We start from the raw sequence: 20,110 nt of genomic DNA, 5'->3' as shown, positions 1-20,110 counted from the left end.
TAATTCTTTTTCAGATTAAGAATAAAAAAATCAATTTCATCCTTTCCAAAGCCAATTTGTCGAGTGGGTTAGCTTTTTTAAATTATCTTCTTTGATGAAACAATAAAATTGAATAAAAAATTAATTGTTATTCAGATATCGTGAGATGCGGTCGGGTGTGATGTAGGTTTCAGAAAAACATTTTCTTTATCGTGCCAACGTTTCGATCTTTTATTGAGATCATCTTCAGGGCCTGGGATTTACAAACAATGTTTACATTTAACAAATACATTTAGGATGTGGAAAAGTGAATTTATACAATGCAAAATATATTTTATATTCAAACAAAGTATTTCTACTCACTCAAAGTATTTGTCTTCTGTGTAATTGTGCCATCCTTGCGTGTCGTGTTGAGAGTGCCAGTGAGATTTCTGGTCGAACTATTACCAACACATTGTTCCCCTTTGTCGGCTTTTTTCACTTCAAAGAATCCGAAGCCTAAAACAAAATTGTCTTTTATATACCGACTTCCTTCCCCACCCCTTCAAAACCAAACATATATAAACATAAAACAGCAAAATCTCACTGGCACTCTCAACACGACACGCAAGGATGGCACAATTACACAGAAAGCAAACACATTGAGTAAGTAGAAATACTTTGTTTGAATATAAAATATATTTTGCATTGTATAAATTCACTTTTCCACATCCTAAATGTATTTGTATAATTTAAACCGTGTTTATAAATCCCAGGCCCTGAAGATGATCTCAATAAAGATAGAAACGTTGGCACGATAAAGAAAATGTTTTTCTGAAACCTACATCACACCCGACCGCATCTCATGATATCTGAATAACTATCGATTAACGGTCACTAATCTCCACAAAAAAAATTAATTATTCATTTTTTTATTTGGAAGTAATACAAGTACTTTTACAACTGTAGAATTAACTACAACAAACAATGAAACAAATACAATGATGATGGAGAATAATTGGCTTATATTGGCCTGAGCGGAAAAATCACTCGGTAGTGACAATCCAATATAGGTAAACTTAAGCATTCACTAATAAAATATTTACTCTAAAATGATATGAGGAAAAGTTCAGACTACATAAAATACGTTCAAACAATCAGGCCGAACAACTCCGATTGGAAAGCGATGATTTGGGCAGAAGAATTTACATCCATGAAGAAAGATGAACAGCTCAAGTTTACCATAATGACGGGCAATGCTTGTTGCTATCACAACAAAGGAATGCTTGTTGAGGAAAGTCGCATGAAAATAACAAGTCTTGGGATGCTGGGGGTCCGGGATCCAGTTATGTTGGGTGAAGGCGCACGTTGGAATTCCGGAAAACGAAGAGGCTGACCGTCTAGCTAAGGAAGCTGCTACTGATTTGACTCTAACAGTAAGTTACAATAGAGTTTTTAAAAGTCATGTGAAAGAAATCGGGTTTATCAAAGCAATGGATAAGTGACATAAAAGGTGGCAGGCTTTAGAAAAAGGCCAACAAAGAAAAAATTCTTTCCTGATATTCCATCCAGGACAGAGATAAAGGACGTTTTACCATTTACACTCAGTATCACCACGATTTTGTCAGGACATGACGCATATATGAAGTATTTCCACAAAGTGGAAATAAAAAAAACTGATAAATGCATATGTGGGCCGTCTGTTCAGGACATTGGCCACATATTGTACGATTGTCCTGTATTGGATCGCCATAGGAATTCGGTGGTAAGTGCATTCTCCGAGGGAAGAAATGGCCGATGCCGGAAAAGGAACTTCTAAGAAAGGAAAATTTTCCCAAAATTCACTTATACATAATTAAATCAAATTATTGAAAACAATTGTATTCAATTACGATTATTAATTTAAAGAACGTGTGTATTAATTCGTCACCGTTAATTAACGATTACGTAGAGATCGTGGGATGCGGTCTGGTGTGACGTAAGTTTAGAAAAACATTTTCGTTATCGTGCCTACGTTTCGATCATTATTGAGATCATCTTCAGGGCCTGGGATTTATAAACACGGTTTAAATTATACAAATACATGTAAGATGTGAATATGATTTATACAATGATGTACATCATATAGAAATTTTACGTTTAATCAAAGTACTCACTCAAAGTGTGTGTTTTCTGTGTAGATGTGTCACTGTTGTGTGTCGTGTTGAGAGTGTTAATGAGATATTAATGTGGCAAAAAGGAGGAAAAATTAAAAAAAAAAGTGGGGTTGAAATGGGAAGTTGGTGCTCGAGTGGATCGAAGTCACGATAGCTCAAGTGGTAGAGTAGCGGCGTATCAAGCCGTAGGTCGTGGGTTCGAATCCCGCTCGTGACACTGACTTTTTTATCTCAACTGAAAACCTTAATTAAATTAATGATATTAATTGGTCAAGCGGACCACGAAAAATACTGAATTTAATGAGATATTAATGTGGCAAAAAGGAGGAAAAATATAAAAAAAGTGGGGTGAGATGGGAAGTTAGTGCTCGAGTGGGTCAAGTCACGATAGCTCAAGTGGTAGAGTAGCGGCGTATCAAGCCGTAGGTCGTGGGTTCGAATTCCGTTCGTGACCCTGACTTTTTTATCTCAACTAAAAACCTTAATTAATTGAATGATATTAATTGGTCAAGCGGACCACGAAAAATAGTGAATTTAATGAGATATTAATGTTTTTTTGTTTATATAAGTTTGATTTTGAAGGAGTAAAGATATCCGTTATTCGGGCCATCTTCAGGGCCTGGGTAAATTACAAAACATATGTTGATTGGAAAAAATACAATTTAAGATGTAAATATAAATTTTGAACCAAGTATTTCATTAATATCGGTGAATCCAAAGTAAAAAAAATATTGTTTATAATCCAATTATTTAATTACTAAAAACCATCTGTTTTTACTAAAACTGGTACTACCTAGTAAATCAGTATTGACGAGGTCAGACAGAAGAACATCTTACGGAGGTTGTAGGGGAAAAGTTCGGCTTCTTTGAGTGAGATAGTAAAAGAGCCATCATTAACCAAAGACAAATAAAAACAACTAAATAAACATTTGTAAGAGTACTTTTACCGATTTTGTTATTTTCCCTTTTGCCCAATGTCCGTCTGTTTGTTCAGGAGCTAGGCCGACAGGGCCCAGATAGGATCTCGGCCGTTTGAGTGACAACTTGAGTATTCACTACTCACCGCCGGCCAATCACACGCTCCTACGACTCGGGATAAAGAGAAGTCTTTTTTTCTCTCTTCCGTTACGATTTATCTACTTCATGTGCCGCTGGTTACGGCTCACAAGTCGCCTCTTTATCACCGCGGGCCGGATTTCCGAAGTCGATGATGACGAGATTGTGTCCGTCTTCACGACACATGGACAAGCACGAAAGATGGAAATTTCGATTGTGAATCCTTTCCCTAGTGAAATAGAAAAAAGAGAAAAATTATAGAATGGCAGAGAGAGTATAAGAGGGACAAGTCAAACATAAAAAACCCAAAAATGAGATAGGGGTGTGAGAAACAGATGAACAGATACATACTTCACAAAAAGATAAAGATAAAGATGTAAAAAAAATTAACACCTATAAAAAAATAATAAGAGAAAATTAGATCGATTGACATAATAGAGAGATTTCTTATGTACTTTGAAGTTAGAACAGACATACATTAAAAAGAAAATTAATAAAAAATTAAAAGCTAGCAAGATAATAAGGCAGGCATGTAAAACCGAGATACCGTAAAAATGAGATAATAGAACAAGATATAAAAAAGACAAAACAAAAACAAGAAAAAAAAAGGAAATATACATATACACTCAATGTAAGACGGATATGAAAAATGGAGAGTGAGTGAAAAAAATAAGAAAATTTAGAAATGGATATAGGGAGAAATAGAGAGAGAGAAAGAGAGAGAGAGAGAGAGAAAGAGAGAGAGAGAGAGAGAGATAGAGAGAGAGAGACGGTAGACAGAAAGAGAAAGTTTTAGTGAGAGATTTAGTGAGGGAAGAAAAGAGAGAGAAAATGACAGATTGCATAAAATGAGAGGTGCAAATTTGGTTGGAAAAGTTTTTAAAAAATTGAAGAATTATAGATCGAGAGGCAGGGAGAAAGAGAGAGAGAGAGAGAGAGAGAGAGAGAGAGAGAGAGAGAGAGAAGAGGAGAGATAAAATGACAAATTGCATAATATGAGAGGTGGAAATATTGGAAGGAAAAGTTTTTAAAAAATTGAAGAATTATAGAGCGAGAGGCAGAGAGAGAGAGAGAGAGAGAGGGGGGAGAGAGAAAAAGAAAGAGTATATAAAAAGAGTATTCAATTTAAGCCAATAAGAGAAAAAAGAATTTTCATAAAGAACAGATTTTGAGAAAGTATAAGAAAAAGAGGCACAAATTACAGAGAAACAAGAAATTTCGATGTAGAAACGCAGAGATAGGAAGAAGGAGAATGCGAGAGAGAGACAGAGAGAGAGAGGAGAAAAGCAGAAAGAGAGAGAAAAAATTTAACCAGAGAACAACACATACAAGAAAATTTGTAGAATAAAAAAAGAAAAATAGATATAATTTATAAAGACAAATTAAATTTTGAGGTTATTCATTTATCAGTCCAACAGAATGAATCTACAAGAGGAGTAGTAAAAAAAGAAACAAATGAGTAATTAAACAATAATAACAAAAACACATGGCTTATGGATTCGTGGCATGTATAAGTTTTAATTTAACTTTAACTGAGTGAATGAAATCGTGAATACATCTATTTCATTGGAGGAATAATTCAGCAATCTCATTATCCTCGGTAGAGAGGAGTTTAGTCCATATTCTGTTCTGCAGTGTGGGACAAAGAACAATTTATGGCCACTGAAGCACACAGTGATAAATGTAAGTTATGCATATCAAGGGCCCTATTCCACAATTTCCAACCACAAATGAGATCAGCAGAAATACGGAAAAGCTAAGCGACTCTAGACCAGGCCAGTTCAATCTTTTCAAGTAATTCAGATTTGCAAGACCAAATCTGAAGGCCCATTATCCTGGTTGCTTTCCTTTGTACTTTTTCTAAGTCACTAATCTCACCAACGTGGAAACGGAACCGCACGACACTTGCGTATTCCAGATGACTTCGCACAAGGGATTGATATAATATTTTAACTGCCAAGACATTTTTAAAATCTCCAGAAAACCTAGGAATAAAACCAAGATTGGGTAGAGCCTTACCTCGAATTTGTTTGATATGGTCACTGAAAACGTCCTTTCTTTTGAGAACGACCCAAGGTCGATTTGACAGGGCTGTGGCTGAAACTTGCCCAAATTCCCAAATTCCCAAAATTCCCAAATTCCCCCCAACTACATTACAGGAGTCACAAGTAATTAAAAAAAGATAAAATAAATCAAGACTAAAGATCCTTTTTCTTTCCCTTGTCCACTTTTTTAAATTATTTTAAATTCTAACAAGTTTATGTTTTTGGGTCTTCATTTTATTCCAGCCTCTTTATCAGGCTTAATAATCACCCACCCCGAATGTTGGACGTCCAGGGTCAGACCAAGTGTGTCAACCTCTTCCAATCTCTGCCATCAACGAAATAATCAAAACAATCAAAGTCACGAGGTAGGATATTTTTAGTAAATTTAATTACTTTGCATTTGTTACTATTCAAAGGAAGACGACGCTCACACCAATTAATGAAGCAGTCCAGTTTCCCCTGTAAACTAACACAATCGTGAGCAGAAGACACGAAGTTAAAAAATTTCAAATCAAACGCAAAAAGAAAGCTTTTGAAAAATTCTTGAATATTCTACAGACATCATTGAACTAAACAAGAAATAATAAGGGCCCGGAGTGAGAACCCTGAGGTACACCAGAAAATGTTGAAATCTGAACAACAAAACAGAAAGAGAGCGACGAGATAGAAATGATTCGATGAAGGAAAGGAGAAACAAAGGATCACCTACTCCAAGGATTTTCAACTTAAACAGAAGAACATCAATGTCAACTGTATCGAAGGCTTTAGACAAATCTGTATAAACTGCGTGAAAACTATTTCGATTCTCAAGAGAATTAACAATAAAATCATAATAACGAAATAAATTGGTACTAGTGGATCTACACTTTAAGAAACCATGCTGATTGATGTTAACATATGATCGAAAAGCCATGCTTAGGGCGTTAGCAAGAATAGAATCGAACATCTTGGCGAAAACAGAAGATTTGCATACAGGTCTACAATTATCAATCAAATGGGAATTACCTTTCTTAAATAAATAGGTACCACGTGAGAATATTTCAATTTATCTGGGAAGATGCCTTCCCTAACACATCTTTGAAAAATAATGGTAATTGGCAGAGTAATCGATGAAGAACAAGCTATGATAAACTTCTCTGGGATTTTATCAGGTCCCATTGCAAGGAATCTTTCAAAATAGCAGATCTTTTCGAGATATCCCTGTTGGTAATGTGAATAAAAGATAGATCAGACATATCACTAGGGATATTCTCAGATTCATTAATCCAATAGATTCATTAATAAAGAGATAATGAATGAATGAACGATTTATTTATTGTTCACGCAAGATTTGGTCTCAAGGATCACTCTTACATTTGAAGAGAGAGAGCGAGAGCGAGTGAGAGTGAAAACGAGAGAAAGAGAGGACTAGAAGGTGAAAGAGACACTAAGAAGACTTTTACACTAAGAAGATAGATCCTCAGGATGGATTTATTTCATAATTGAATCACACTAATACTTTTGAAAGTAATTTGGGGTTTGAGAATAAAAGAGAGAGGGAGTGAGAGGAGGGTCCTCAAAGGGACTGGTAGAGGTAAAGACAGGAAAAGAGGCTGAAAGATAAAAGCTATTTTGAAAATGACAAGAGAGAGAGAGAGGGGGAGAGAGAGAGAGAGAGAAGAGTCGAATTATAAACAGAAGAAAAGTCACATATAATAAGTAAGACATAGTAAGTAAGGGGGGCGTCGGTGGCCGCAACGGTTAGGCGTTGACACGGCGCTCATCATTGTAAGGTGAAGGTCCCGGGTTCGAATCCAGCGGCCCTGCATTCGAACCCGATTACTTACAAATGGGCTTTTTCCAAAAACACGGGCACTCTGACACGGGGACCGCGGCAGCCGAGTAGTTAGCATGAGAGACTCTCACGCCGCGGTCGTGGGTTCGATTCCCACCAGGAAAAAAAAAACGGGCACTCTGACGGTATATGACCTCTGCTGTTGCGAACCCTCGTTTTAAATGAAAAAAAATCCATCCCATCCAGCCATCCCTGATTTAATTTATGTCAAAGGAAAAAAAGTACCACTGACAAACGATTTAACAGGCGAGAAAAATGATTTTGGATGGAGAGATTTGTGCCTAAACTGTTATATCAAAGATGCTCAGAAAATAATTTGACGACGATAATAAACTTATAGCTAGTTAAATTGTGAAATTACTCCAGTTTGTCTGTGTGATGATGAAAGTGAAAATCAGTCGTTACCGATAATTTTTGATCTGCCTATCTTTGCAGGTTTGTTGTTCGGAGGTGTTCGGGCATTTCGCCTTCTTCAGTGAGTTGGAAGACCCAATCTACTTCGACAGATCAAAAATTGATACGCATTAACTAAATTATAGTTAATTGATTAATTAACGACTTAATCTGCGGAATATTTTATGTTTTCTTCTAGGTTTTTCGCCAGAAGTAGGCTTTTGTGATTCCGATCTTTCGTTAACATAAAGCGCTCCATTTCAGAGCATAGTTGTTGAGGTGTCTGTATCTCAGTGTATCAGGTAGCGGATAAAGCTGTCGTAAATGGTCTCCGTCTACAAATCAGGGTTTGATGAGTGGGACGAGGGTGCTCCTACCACCTGGCCCCGATCTCTCACGGCTCCTGTAATTGTCACCGGGGGCCACTCCGAAAAAGAAATTAATGCACCATTTATGCCGGGCCGTTGATACCCACATCATAACGCTCTTTCCGTGGAAACGGAACGACCGGACGTACACCAAACGCGTTTGTCAGCCTAATCGCTACTTACATTTTCCATCAGGGTTTAAATGAGTCGCGACGGGAGTTAGATTGAAGTTGGGACACCTTGGACGGTTCGGCTTCGCGAGTGGTTTTTAATCCAACAAATTATTTTCTTGGAACCGGCGAAATTATACTTTTTTTTAAATACATACACTTATTTTTCTTTCCTTCGCCACATTCCTCCCCTGATCCTTTTAATTAATTACCTTAACAAACAAAGAACTCCTCACTCACTCTAGAATACATAAATAATGTTTTAAGCTCATACAAATTATATTTTCTAATTTTTATGCAAAGTTGGAAAAGAAAGTTAATGTCACGATCAGGATTAATTTTCGTCTTAACCTTCTTTGTATAAAAATTAGAAGAAAAAAATCAATGATAACTAATAAAAATAAGAACAAATTATATTGATAAATCACCATTAATTGTGTTTAATAATAACTTATAGATAGTTGTGCACTCAACTTGTCCAATAAAAAGAGCTTTTTTGACTAATTGCTAGTCAAAATGACACAATAAACCCCCGAGTATTCGATATTCCTCAGGGTGGTCCAATAATTTATTTCATAATTGGATCTACACTCATAATTTTTAAATTAATTTGGGGTTTCAGAAGGAAAGAGAGAGGGAGTGAGAGGGGGTCCTCAGAGGGACTGGAAGAAGTAAAGACACGAAAAAAATGAGACAGACAGACACAGATTAAAAGAGACAGACAGTGATAGTCAGAGAGTGATATATATATATATATATATATATATATATATATAGAGAGAGAGAGAGAGAGAGAGAGAGAGAGAGAGAGAGAGAGAGAGAGAGAGACAGACAGACAGACAGACAGAGACAGCCAAATAGGAAAAGAGACAAAAAGAAAAAGAGTAGAAAAGTAGAGATAAATTTTAATTAGTAAGCGAAATAAAAAGAGAGATATGGCAAATATCTTCTTTATAAGCGAGATAAATACAGGAAAACAGACTGAAAGTTACATAGATAGAGAGAGATAGAGAGAGAGAGAGAGAGAGGGGGAGAGAGAGAGTGAGAGAGAGAGACAGTCAGAGAGATAGACAGACAGACAGCCAGACAGACAGAGAGTGATAGAGAGAGAGTGAGAGAGAGAGCCAGACAAATAGGAAAAGGGACAGAAAGAAAGAGAGCAGAAAACAAGAGATAAATTCTTATTGGAAGCGAAATAAAAAGAGAAATAGGGCAAATTATTAGAAAGAGAGAGAGAGAGAGAGAGAGAGAGAGAGAGATGAACATTTTGAAAAAATAAGAAAAAGTGAAAACTTATAAAGAGTCAGTCAAAAAGACAGTGCGGAGATAGACAAAGAGCGATATATAGAAAGAAAGAGAGAGAGAGAGACTTTATAAAAAGAGAATTTGTATTGCGCAAGTAAAAGAGAAAAGGATTTTCATAAAGAGTAGATTTAGAGAAAGGAAAGAAGAAGAGGTACAGTTTACAGAGAAACAAGAAAATTTGAGATAGAAACGCAGAAGGGAGAGAAGACACTGGGCGAGCAAACGAGAGAGAAAGACATAAATAGACAGACACACAGATAGACAAATAAAAAAAAGACAGCAGAAAGTCACAAGAAAAAGAGAGAGATGAGGGAGAGAAATTCAAAGAAAGTATGTGAAATGAAAAAAGGGATATGATAAATATCTTCTTTGCCAGAGGGGATTTTAATAAGAATGAAAATTTAGAAAAATAAAAAAAGTGAAAAGTTATAAAAACATGAGAAAGAGAGAGAAAGGGAGTGAGAGAAAAGACAGACAGTAAAAGTGAGGGAGAAGAGAGAGACAGACAAACAAATAGAAAAAGAGACATACAGACAGAGGGAGAAAAAGTGATCGAGAGATAGAATTTCGAAGAAAATGTAGCAAAAATAAGAAAAAGTGAACATTTATAAAGAAAGCGAGAGAAAGACTAAGACTTTTGGGGGAGTCATAAAGATAGAGAAAAATAGAGAATCAGGAAAAGATATAAGACGAGCAGGTGAATTAGCGAGAAATAGTAGAGGGATGGACAGAATGAGGGAGGGTGAGAGGAAGAGTTCGTAGATAATTTGATGAAGAGAAAAGTAAAAACTGACAAGAACAAAAACCAGTAAGGGAGAAAGAGAGTGAGAAAGTGAGAGACTGTTAATAGAGAGAATAGAAAATATTTTAAAAAGGTAATAATACAATTTTTTAAGAGAATTTTTTTAGGAAAGAAGATAGAACAGTAAGTAAATAAAATTAATATGGGAGGAAGAGGTTCAGTTTCATAAAAACAAGGTATATTTTAGAAAATAAGAGCGAGATAAGATTTAACACAATTGTTTTCTTGATTTGATCCACTCTCTCTGATTTTTCCCTGATGATATCCTAAAAGTTCAACTGTACCGCATTTGGGAAGAAAATCCGAGCTTTTTAAAGCCAATCTGTGTTATACAAAATTGAGCCAAGTTCTTACCAGTTACGTGAAAGGGTTGTAAGTCAAGTTTTAGCATTAAAGGGCCCCAGCTTAACGGAGAGGGTTGTCTGATTTATAAATAGGCACTCCATCTTGACAAACTGCCATACACATCTCGCATATATATCAACCTCCTCCGACAAATGGTTTATTTTTATAGAATTTCCAAACGCCATTTAATCCGTGGCACTTGGAATAAATTGAATCTGATACCTCGTTAATTTGGAATTTTCATATTAATTAAACACCTGGTGATGATTGTCGTTTATTTTTAATTTGCAAAAACAAGCAGGAAATTTAGTTTATTAATGATCTTTTAAGGCTAATTAAGAAAATATAATACCAATAGGTACATGTTCATTACCTTTTATAGAAATTTAAAAAAAATGTTTAAACATATAAAAATAATGTGATGTTAGGAAGACAATTAGGAAAAATAACCAATTATCACCACCCGAAGGGATTTTTGCCCATGGTGGCCCATTAGGGGATGTATCCTTTTAATTACCTACTAACCGGATTGCACGTGTGAGGTCTCGCTTTTAACCACTTCCCCAGCCATAGATCAAGACGCGTCGCCACCATCTTTCTCCCAGGTCCGAAGGATAATACGAAAACGTCCACGGGTGAATTATTGGAAGGGTCGGTTCAGATGTCCATGTCTAGACATGGTTATCAATCACGGATCACCGATGTAAACTGTAAACAAGATGATGAAAAAAGATAAAGGAAACAAGAAACGTAAATGGTCCGGTTGAAGACTGTCGGGTCCGTTTTGTCTCGCTGTGCATGTATTTCAAGACATATATATAATCAGCTAGTCGGCCCCTTATTTACGTAGGATAAGAAAATAATATATCGGATTGCATTAAATGAGATTAGGTATGTAAAATATCACCAAAACCGAAGGACTAAACCAACAAAATTATTTTTGGAAAAACTCAATTTCGCTTTTATCACTGTATAAAACCGCCCCGAGGAATATCGAGTACTCTGGGGTGAGTGTGTGACGTCTGGAGAGTAAAAGTAAGTTATTAGCGAGAGNATATATACACATATATATCACTGTATAAAGCTCTTGAATACGGATTTTTTATAGCAAAACATATATACATTTTGGGCTAGATTCGCCTAGGTTAGATTTTTCTTCTTTGTTGTCAGGTGTTCCACTTGAAAATTCTTAACTCCTCTGAATTTTATCCAAAGACCACGGTATTACAACCGTTTGAAATCTGAGTATTACTACTTTCGTCCCGTACCAAGAACCTTTAGAGTTTATGCCAATATAAGTAGAAAAAATAAGATTGAAATAAAGAAAAACTAATAAAACGTTTTATTTTATCCATTACAGTTCGTGGTCCGATTGACCAATTAACATTTTTCACTTAATTGATCTATATGTAAGGTATTGGTTGAGTTAAAAAGTCAGTGTCACGAGCGGGATTCGAACCCACGATCTTCGGCTAAATACGCCGCTGCTCTACCACTTGAGCTATCGTAACCTCGATCCACTCGGACACTAACTTCCTATCTCAACCCCACCTTTTGAGTTTTCAGTCCTCTTTGCCATTTTTGAAATGTCGTGTAATCTATTTAATCCTCGGCGACAAATGAAATGGCCACGGAGAGCTTTCGTGAAGATATACTTCAGTTTAATTATTAAATCCATTACAGTTCATGGTCCGATTGATCAATTAACATTTTTCAATTAATTAGTATTTATGAAAGGAATTCGTTAAGATAAAAAAATCAGTGTCACCAGCGGGATTCGAACCCACGGCCTTCGGCTAAATACGCCGCTGCTCTACCACTTGAGCTATCGTGACTTCGATCTGCTCGGACACTAACTTCCCACCTCAACCTTTTTTATCTTAACTAATACCTTTCATAAATACTATTGTAATTAATTTAAAAAAGTTTTATTTTATATATCCAATTCTAATATATTTACTAATATCACAACAATGTCATTACCTGCAGTTCATAGAGTCCTAAATCTATCTAAGGTTTCTCGCTTATCGGCAACTTTTTAAAGTTATCACTATTTTTATGATTTTTGAAAAAAAAACTTCAAGGTTTGAAAAACTTTGAGAGAAATAAAATAAAACGTATTCTTCAAATAAAACACGCTCAACTGGTAGTCTGGTTAGCGCTCACTCTATCACAGAGTACTGTATATTCCTCTACTCATATTAATAAGTTTTCACACACCAAAATTCATTCACGCTACTCAGAGTAGTCGATATTCCTCGTGGTAATTGAAGTTAAGTCCTGCCTTTCACACAAGTAAATTACATTCACACATTCATTCACACTACCCAAGAGAACTCGACATCCCTCGCGGTAATTGAAGATAAGAGCTGCCGTGTGTGGTGTTTAGTGACTCTCAACACGACATACAATAATGACACATCTACATAGAAAACAAACACTTTGAGCCCTCATGTTTGATATCAATAAAGATCGAAACATTGGCACGATAAAGAAAATATTTTTCTAAGACCTACGTCACACCAGACCCCATCTCACGATCTTCAAATAATCATAAGAGCTGCCGTTCACGCTAATAAATAACATACGCCACAATTCATTCACACTTCCCAGAGTACCCGATATTCCTCGGGATAATTGGAAATAAGCCCACCATTTACGCAAATAAATACATTCATACAATTATAAATGTTTATGACCCTGAGATATTGGGCCAGTTATCTGTGGGTAAATATTATTTCTAATATTTTGCTAATTAAACCACATATTTTATTATTGTTGAATGGTAATGACTTCGGCATCCATACGTCTGGTAAGTGAAAATTCATCTGTCCTATTTATATTTTATTCTGAACAAATTTGGGTTATATTTTTGTAATCTATGATGATAAAGACTGACTTTTGTTCAAATTTAATGGGATAAGTTTTATGAAAGTCGGTTCGTAAGACCCCACATTTTTCAGAGGACGAAGTTCTTAAAAAGAAAGTTTATTCTAATATTAAACCACAGAATTTTATTTATTGTTGAATGATAATGATTTAAGTAGTTTTTAAAGAGCGTCGAAAGCTCTCTCTGACAAGCGAAATTTCATCTGACCTATTTACATTGTATTCTGAACCAATTTTGCGTTATCTATGACGATTAATTATGAAAAAATACTGACTTTTGTTTAGACATTTATGGAATAAATTGTACAAAAGCCGGTTCATAGGAACACAGGGGCATAGATATATCTGAAGTCACTGTGCCGCCATTTTTTTAAGTTTCAGATAAGTTAGAACCACAGGATTTTATTATTATTGAATCGTAATTATTTAGACAGTAATTAAAGTTCAATTTTTAATTAGAAGAGCTGATGTTGTATCGTAGGTGTTTTCTGATGAAGTTATCTGGCAAGAGAAATTTCACCTGTCCCATTTTTTTTAATTCTGAAGAAATTTGCATTATATTTTTGTCATCTATGACATTTAAAATTGTCTTTCATTTTCATTTATTGGAGTAAATTGTATAACCCAGGGACATGTTACTCGGCCGTCATTTTATTAAGTCGCTCCCAAGTAAAAATCTGTTTTTTGTTTTTTTTCTTGCAAATTGAACCACTGAATTTTATTATTATCAAATTTTAATGTCTAGGGATGTCATTAAAGTTTAAATTTGATTTAAAGGGCGCGTTGATATGTCCTGGGTGAACAGAAAGTTATAATCTGGCAAGAGAAATTTGTGAAAAATTTGTGTTGTTTTCCTTTTATGACGATTAAAATTGATATAAATACTGACTTTTAGTTATTCGAAAATCGTGAGATGCGGTCTGGTGACATGTAGGTTTCAGAAAAACATTAATTTTTTCTTTATCGTGCCAACGTTTCGATCTTTATTGAGATCATCTTCAGTGTTTATTTTCTGCGTAATTGTGCCATTCTTGCGTGTCGTGTTGAGAGTGGGCACGAAGATGATCTCAATAAAGATCGAAACGTTGGCACGATAAAGAAAATGTTTTTCTGAAACCTACATGTCACCAGACCGCATCTCACGATTTTCGAATAATTATCGACTAGCGGTCACTAATCACCACACACTGACTTTTAGTTTCATTATGTGGTTGTAGTGGATATTTCAGAACCTAGTGACATAAACACCTTACACAGCCGCCATTTTGTTAAGTCACTTGTTCCAGACTTTAGTATAGACTCTTAAAAATACTTTTGGTTTTATTTATTTGGTAATGGGATTATCAAAAAAATATTATTGAAGGAGGCTTGTGGGTGTTGTCTAATGGACAGATATTTAAAATGTGCCAGGCGAAATTCCACCTGCCCTACTTATTTTGTTCGTTTGAACACATTGGCGTTATGTTCGTGTCGTCTATGACGGTTTCCGGATAGGAAAAGCATTTTTGAGGGTTCAGAAGGCTAATAGATTTCTCTAATTTGTTATCTTTGCCACCCTCGAGTGTGTGCGAGGAAGTGTAGGCGCCTACCGGGCTTATTTTCAGCAGAGGGTCTTCCAAAAGGCAGTTTATCAGACCAGGGCGGGCCCGTTCGTTATCCTTATTGAAAAGAAATCATATGAAGCGAGACGGAACCTCGTATGAAGCCAATTTGTCTCCTGTGATGCCCCTGTCTCCTGTGAGCGTCTGTTTTAATTGAATCTGTACCACGGGCGATTGTTTGTTTTAGGGGATTTGTATTTGTTAATTGCCTCTGTTTTGTTTAAGAAAAAAATTGTTAAACTTTGTCGATTGGAGAGAACGAGTTATGTTTTATGAAACACGTAGGAAGACTCTAGGGGATTTCTGAAATATCCTATCCAAACTTTTACCGATAAAAACAGATTTGATTCCTCCAAAAATCATGTTTTTTATATTGTTTGTAAAATAAAATTTGGCAGATTAAAGAGTATACGTTTTGGAGCTTCAAGCCACGTGGTGGACAGTGGACCACTCGTTTTGTTTAAAAATTACAAAACTAGAAGGAAAAGACCAAAAATAAACTTCACAGCGTATTTTGAACGTGGTAAAGGGTAAAAAAAGTTTAGTGGCAGCGGTGGGATTCGAACCCACGCCCCCGAAGAGACTGGTGCCTTAAACCAGCGCCTTAGACCGCTCGGCCACGCTACCCTTCTGTCCAACAACGATAAAATCACTACTCTTAACATCACGCTATAGTTTCTACAGGAAATTTTAATATAAATTTGTTATTATTAAAATTTATTAATTTTATACATGTAGTTGTATGTTATAAAAATTTCATTTACGAGAATAATTAATTGGTGGAACATAGAGCTTTTTCCATAAAATCGACCATTTTTTATTATAAATTGAACCTTTTTTTTTTAGTTCAAATTAAGCCTTTTCAATTTCATCTTAACCATTTTTAACTTCAAATTAACATTTTTAATTTCAAATTAACCATTTTTAACTTCAAATTAACTGTTTCTTTTATTTCAAATTAACCATTCGTTTAAAACATTCTTTATTTAATTGTTCTGTTTTCCTTGTTTTAATTAATTTATTTATTATGTGATTCTACTTTTTTTGACATTAGTAGACCATAGGCATGAAAGTTTGTTTTTATATTCTGGAAAATTACTTTAAATCTCCTTTTTTATTTCTTTTAAAAATTTTTGAAGCGCCTTGTACGCGCTTATGTTTTATGATGTGTACTCATGTATTTATACTATATGTGTGTGTTTATTTTTTTATGTGAATGTTGTTTGCTTAAAGCAAAACAATATAATAATAAACTTTTTTTTTTAATTTAAAAATCAAAATACTAGGAGATGGTATGAATTGTAAGCACGTAAAGTAAAATTAAAGTAAGATTTGAAAAATAATTATAAAATAATTGGGCTCTTAGTAGGCCATTTGAAAATTAATTAAAATTACAAATTATATAAAATTAAAAATTAAACCAAATTATCATTCTTTTAATTCGATATTTTTTAAATATGAAATAATTTGGCTCTTAAAAACTACGAAAATTTAAAACTGTATGAAATAAACTATTGAAAATACTTCTTTTAATTTGAAGAATCCTTGATTTTAAAATTTAATTGAACATATGTATAAATTTCTTTTATTTATTTTTCAAATTTACAGTCTTTTATTACAAATGCCTCATTTTTTCTTAATTTTCACTTTGCAAGGTTATATTTTATACCGTCCACGTAAGTTTTTCAATTATTTAAAAAAAGAGTTAAATTGAAATGAAAACTTATATAAAAATTATATTAAGAGAATCCTTTATTTTTATGACTGCATAGTTTTTAATCTTTATTATAATTAGGCTCCATGTACGATGATTATTTACAAAAGTCACCTAAAATCTTGAGCTCCTTGTTTCTAATAACTAATTAATGAGATTATAATAATCTCAAAAATTTAAATTCCTCTGACGTCAAGGGGAGTATACGAATTTCATTTAATAAATCTTGAATCCGTTATTAAAACTGGGGATTAACATTTGTTTGTCTTTTGGTTCGTATTTTTTGTTTTGTTTTACCCAACTAACAAAAATATATCGGTTAATTTAATTAAAATTAATAGAATAATAATAATAGAATAAATTACAAATATCCTTATTCATTACGAGCAGTTTGTATGACAATTTTGAGAAAGATAAACTGGTCAATTTTTAAATTAATTTTGTGACGTATCCAGAGATTTTGTACTGTCTTGCATGAACTGTCTAAAGTCTACAAGGTTTTTGTCTTTTCTGCAAATCCAGTGGCTCCTGTACCGTCTTACCAATAGCAGTTCTTCTTTTTTATTGTATAGGAGCTTCTTCTTTCCTATTCTTTATCGTACCGATTAATATTTCCAGGGAATATTTTGGTGTTTGTAACTACTAAATTACAGGTTCATCAAAGAAGGAAAATAATGGAGAAATCTGACACTTTTATATCTTTATTAGATAAAGAATTCCTTAGTGACCTCGACACTAATAGAATCAATTATTATTTTCGATACTCATTTTAAATAGACATTTTTTATTGTGATAAATATTTTCCACGATGAATTAAACACAACACCAAAATCGTTCCTTGTTTTTAAATAGTTTGTAAAAAATTAATTGATTGAACAGATAAAAGAGAAAAGTCGGACCTAATTGAAAACCCGTGCCAAGGTAAAGCCGTTTTAAGTCGCAACGCGTTTTAATAATATAAAACAAATTAAAAACAAATAAAACATTTCGAATCCATTTTGAAGAAGGTCTAGTTAATCACTTGGATTTTGTGGGTTGGGGCAAAAAGGAAAAAAAAACGACGTGATGCCCGTCAGTCTCAGTCGGCTCTTTGATGTCAAGTGTCGGCGGAAGGCCCGACTCATGTCCCCATTACACATCACGGCTACTTATCCCCATGATTAATTCACTACTTGTGAACTTACGGCCTAAAGTAACCAAAGGGCTTGTTATTAACTTAAATAAAACGTTTAACGTAAGGTGCCGGCCTTTTATTTGACAAGCCAGTAAAGAAGAAAAAAAACCATGAACACAAATTTATTCATGAATATGGAAAAGTTTTAAAAAAATTGTCCTGGAGGCGCCGGGTATCGATCCCGGTACCTCTCGCATGCTAAGCGAGCGCTCTACCATCTGAGCTACGCCCCCTGTTGCTTAAAAAAAACAGAAATGGGATCTCAAACTGAAAAGAATCAGGTCACACCAGGTGAAAGGGGATTCAAGCCCGGGCTTGGCTGTGTTTTGTCCTTCGGCCACTATACAACGCCCGTAAAGAAAGTCTGTGGAAGAAAAGTCCAATTTTGACCCAGTGGGCTTCATCGAAAGCCTGAAGACCAATTCTTAAGCAGACTCAAAACACATTAAATTATAAACTTTAAATATTCTGTTTTAGTTTTAAATACTACTACTTGTCACTATGGATAAAAGTAAAAATAATTTTTATTTAGATTTATGATCTGTTTTTACTTCAAATCCCTTAAAGCTTCCTTTATCAGGACTAATCATAAATTATTGTTTTTGACACTGGAAATAGTTAATAATTTTACATTTATTATATTTATAACACTAAAACTAATCCCTAATAAAATAACAATAGTTATTTTAGTAGACTAAAATGTGTTGAATACTGGAAAAGGTCACAATTTTATTATAAACTTTCACATTTTTTTCTATTAAAGTTTCAGGGATTTGATGCTACCCACTTTGAACTAGATGTGTTTAACTACCTTCCTTTTGCTTTAAGGATTACTATTTTAATCTTTATAAGTACGAAAAATATTAAATTATTCACTTGCGTTGCTTTGCCATTCATAAAAATTATATATTTATATACGGGAAATCTTCATTTTATACGATATACACTCATTTTTTGGTTTTCTTTGATGAAACAATAAATTTGAGTAAAAAAGCAATCATTAATTGTTTTTAACTAAAAATATGGTTTTAAGATGAGATTTTTCAGTCAGATGATTTGTCCAACGATGGAAGTAGTGTCCGTTAGAACAAGTCCTGGTCGTGCCGCACAAGATGACCAGAATCGGGTTTGAAGAAGACGTGGAAAACGCTTTGTACTATTCGACAGTCATAGCTTTTGGTATGGGGTAGAAGCAAAACCATGCCCTACCGAACTGATTATCACACAGAAAGGATCTTTGACTAAGGTGCATCGAGGAAGTAATTCTGGAAACTGTGACCCCATTCGCTCAATTTATCGCGGACGACTTCGTGTTAAAGCATGACAATGCTCGACCACATGTAGCTCGAGTTGTCACCCATTATTTTTTCTGGTATGAATCCAATAGAACACTGACTTGATAAAGAAGGATAGGGGTAAGGGTAAAATAGGTGGCCACAAGGCCTTTTGCACCTTGATCAGAGTAGATCTATTGTGTTCCTCTAATTTTGTAAATCACAGCTTCAAGTTGTTAACTACCTCCATAGCCTTGCCAGCGGCTCCTAGTAGGTTCTTGCTTGTGGCTTTTTCTCTCCTAGTTGCAACCTACAAAGACTTTCATAAAAATATAAAATGTGTTCTGCGGTTTCCTCCTCTTCCTAGCAGTATCTGTGCAGTGTTTCTTTTGTCTGTACTCCTATCCGGTGCATGTGCCTTCTTAAGTAGCAGTGCCCTGTTAGGAGTCCAACCAGAATCCTGGTTGGATTGCGGTTGCCTTCCAGTAATCACTTTGTAAGTTTTGCGGATGGCTCTTCTATGAATCTCTTCGCGTGCCTTATGCCTGGTATTGCTCCACCATGTTTTGGGATTAAGGATCCATTTTAAGATTTATCTTTTTTGTGGCAAGATATGGCAAGATTCGCGACCTAGAGAGTCCACTATGGCTTACTCTTTGGCCAACATGTCAACTTTTTCATTGCCTCTATGTCTGATCAGACCATTGGTGACGCCCACTTGATCTTGCTTGCGGCTTTTTCTCTCCTAGTCGCAGGAGCTTTTGTCTAGTGTCTAATCATGTGGGTATGGTCAAGTTGATTGACTTTATTGGTTGGGCAAACCCGACCACAGTTTGAAGTAAACGTTGACATTTCCATTCTCTCCCGAATTCACCTTTCTTTTTGTAATTGGTTCTTTCTTTCCTTTTTTTCATTAAAAATATATTTTACAGTATAACATTCAACTGTTTTCTAAGGAAGTAGGTTTGGCTAACGATGGTTTTGAAGAAAACTTTAGTCTTTAGATATTTGTTCTGTCGTTAAATC

The 20,110-nt window shown here is 34.8% G+C and overlaps 3 non-coding genes across 3 annotated transcripts; 1 reads left to right on the top strand and 2 right to left on the bottom strand.

Moving 5' to 3' along the window:
- The first annotated feature begins 2,258 nt into the window (after nucleotides 1-2,258).
- On the top strand, nucleotides 2,259-2,331 carry Trnad-auc. The gene has a single exon. It is a non-coding gene; the product is annotated as a tRNA-Asp (tRNA).
- Nucleotides 2,332-15,467: 13,136 nt separating this feature from the next.
- Nucleotides 15,468-15,549, bottom strand: Trnal-aag. Its single transcript has one exon. It is a non-coding gene; the product is annotated as a tRNA-Leu (tRNA).
- A 2,421-nt stretch (nucleotides 15,550-17,970) lies between these two features.
- Trnaa-agc lies at nucleotides 17,971-18,043 on the bottom strand. The gene has a single exon. It is a non-coding gene; the product is annotated as a tRNA-Ala (tRNA).
- Nucleotides 18,044-20,110: the final 2,067 nt, after the last annotated feature.

Source organism: Cimex lectularius, unplaced genomic scaffold (assembly GCF_000648675.2).
Source record: "Cimex lectularius strain Harlan isolate CLEC.00 unplaced genomic scaffold, Clec_2.1 scaffold95, whole genome shotgun sequence".
NCBI classification, from domain to species: domain Eukaryota; kingdom Metazoa; phylum Arthropoda; class Insecta; order Hemiptera; family Cimicidae; genus Cimex; species Cimex lectularius.
The sequence above is the reverse complement of the archived record's forward strand: the minus strand, read 5'-3'. Positions and strand labels throughout refer to the sequence as shown.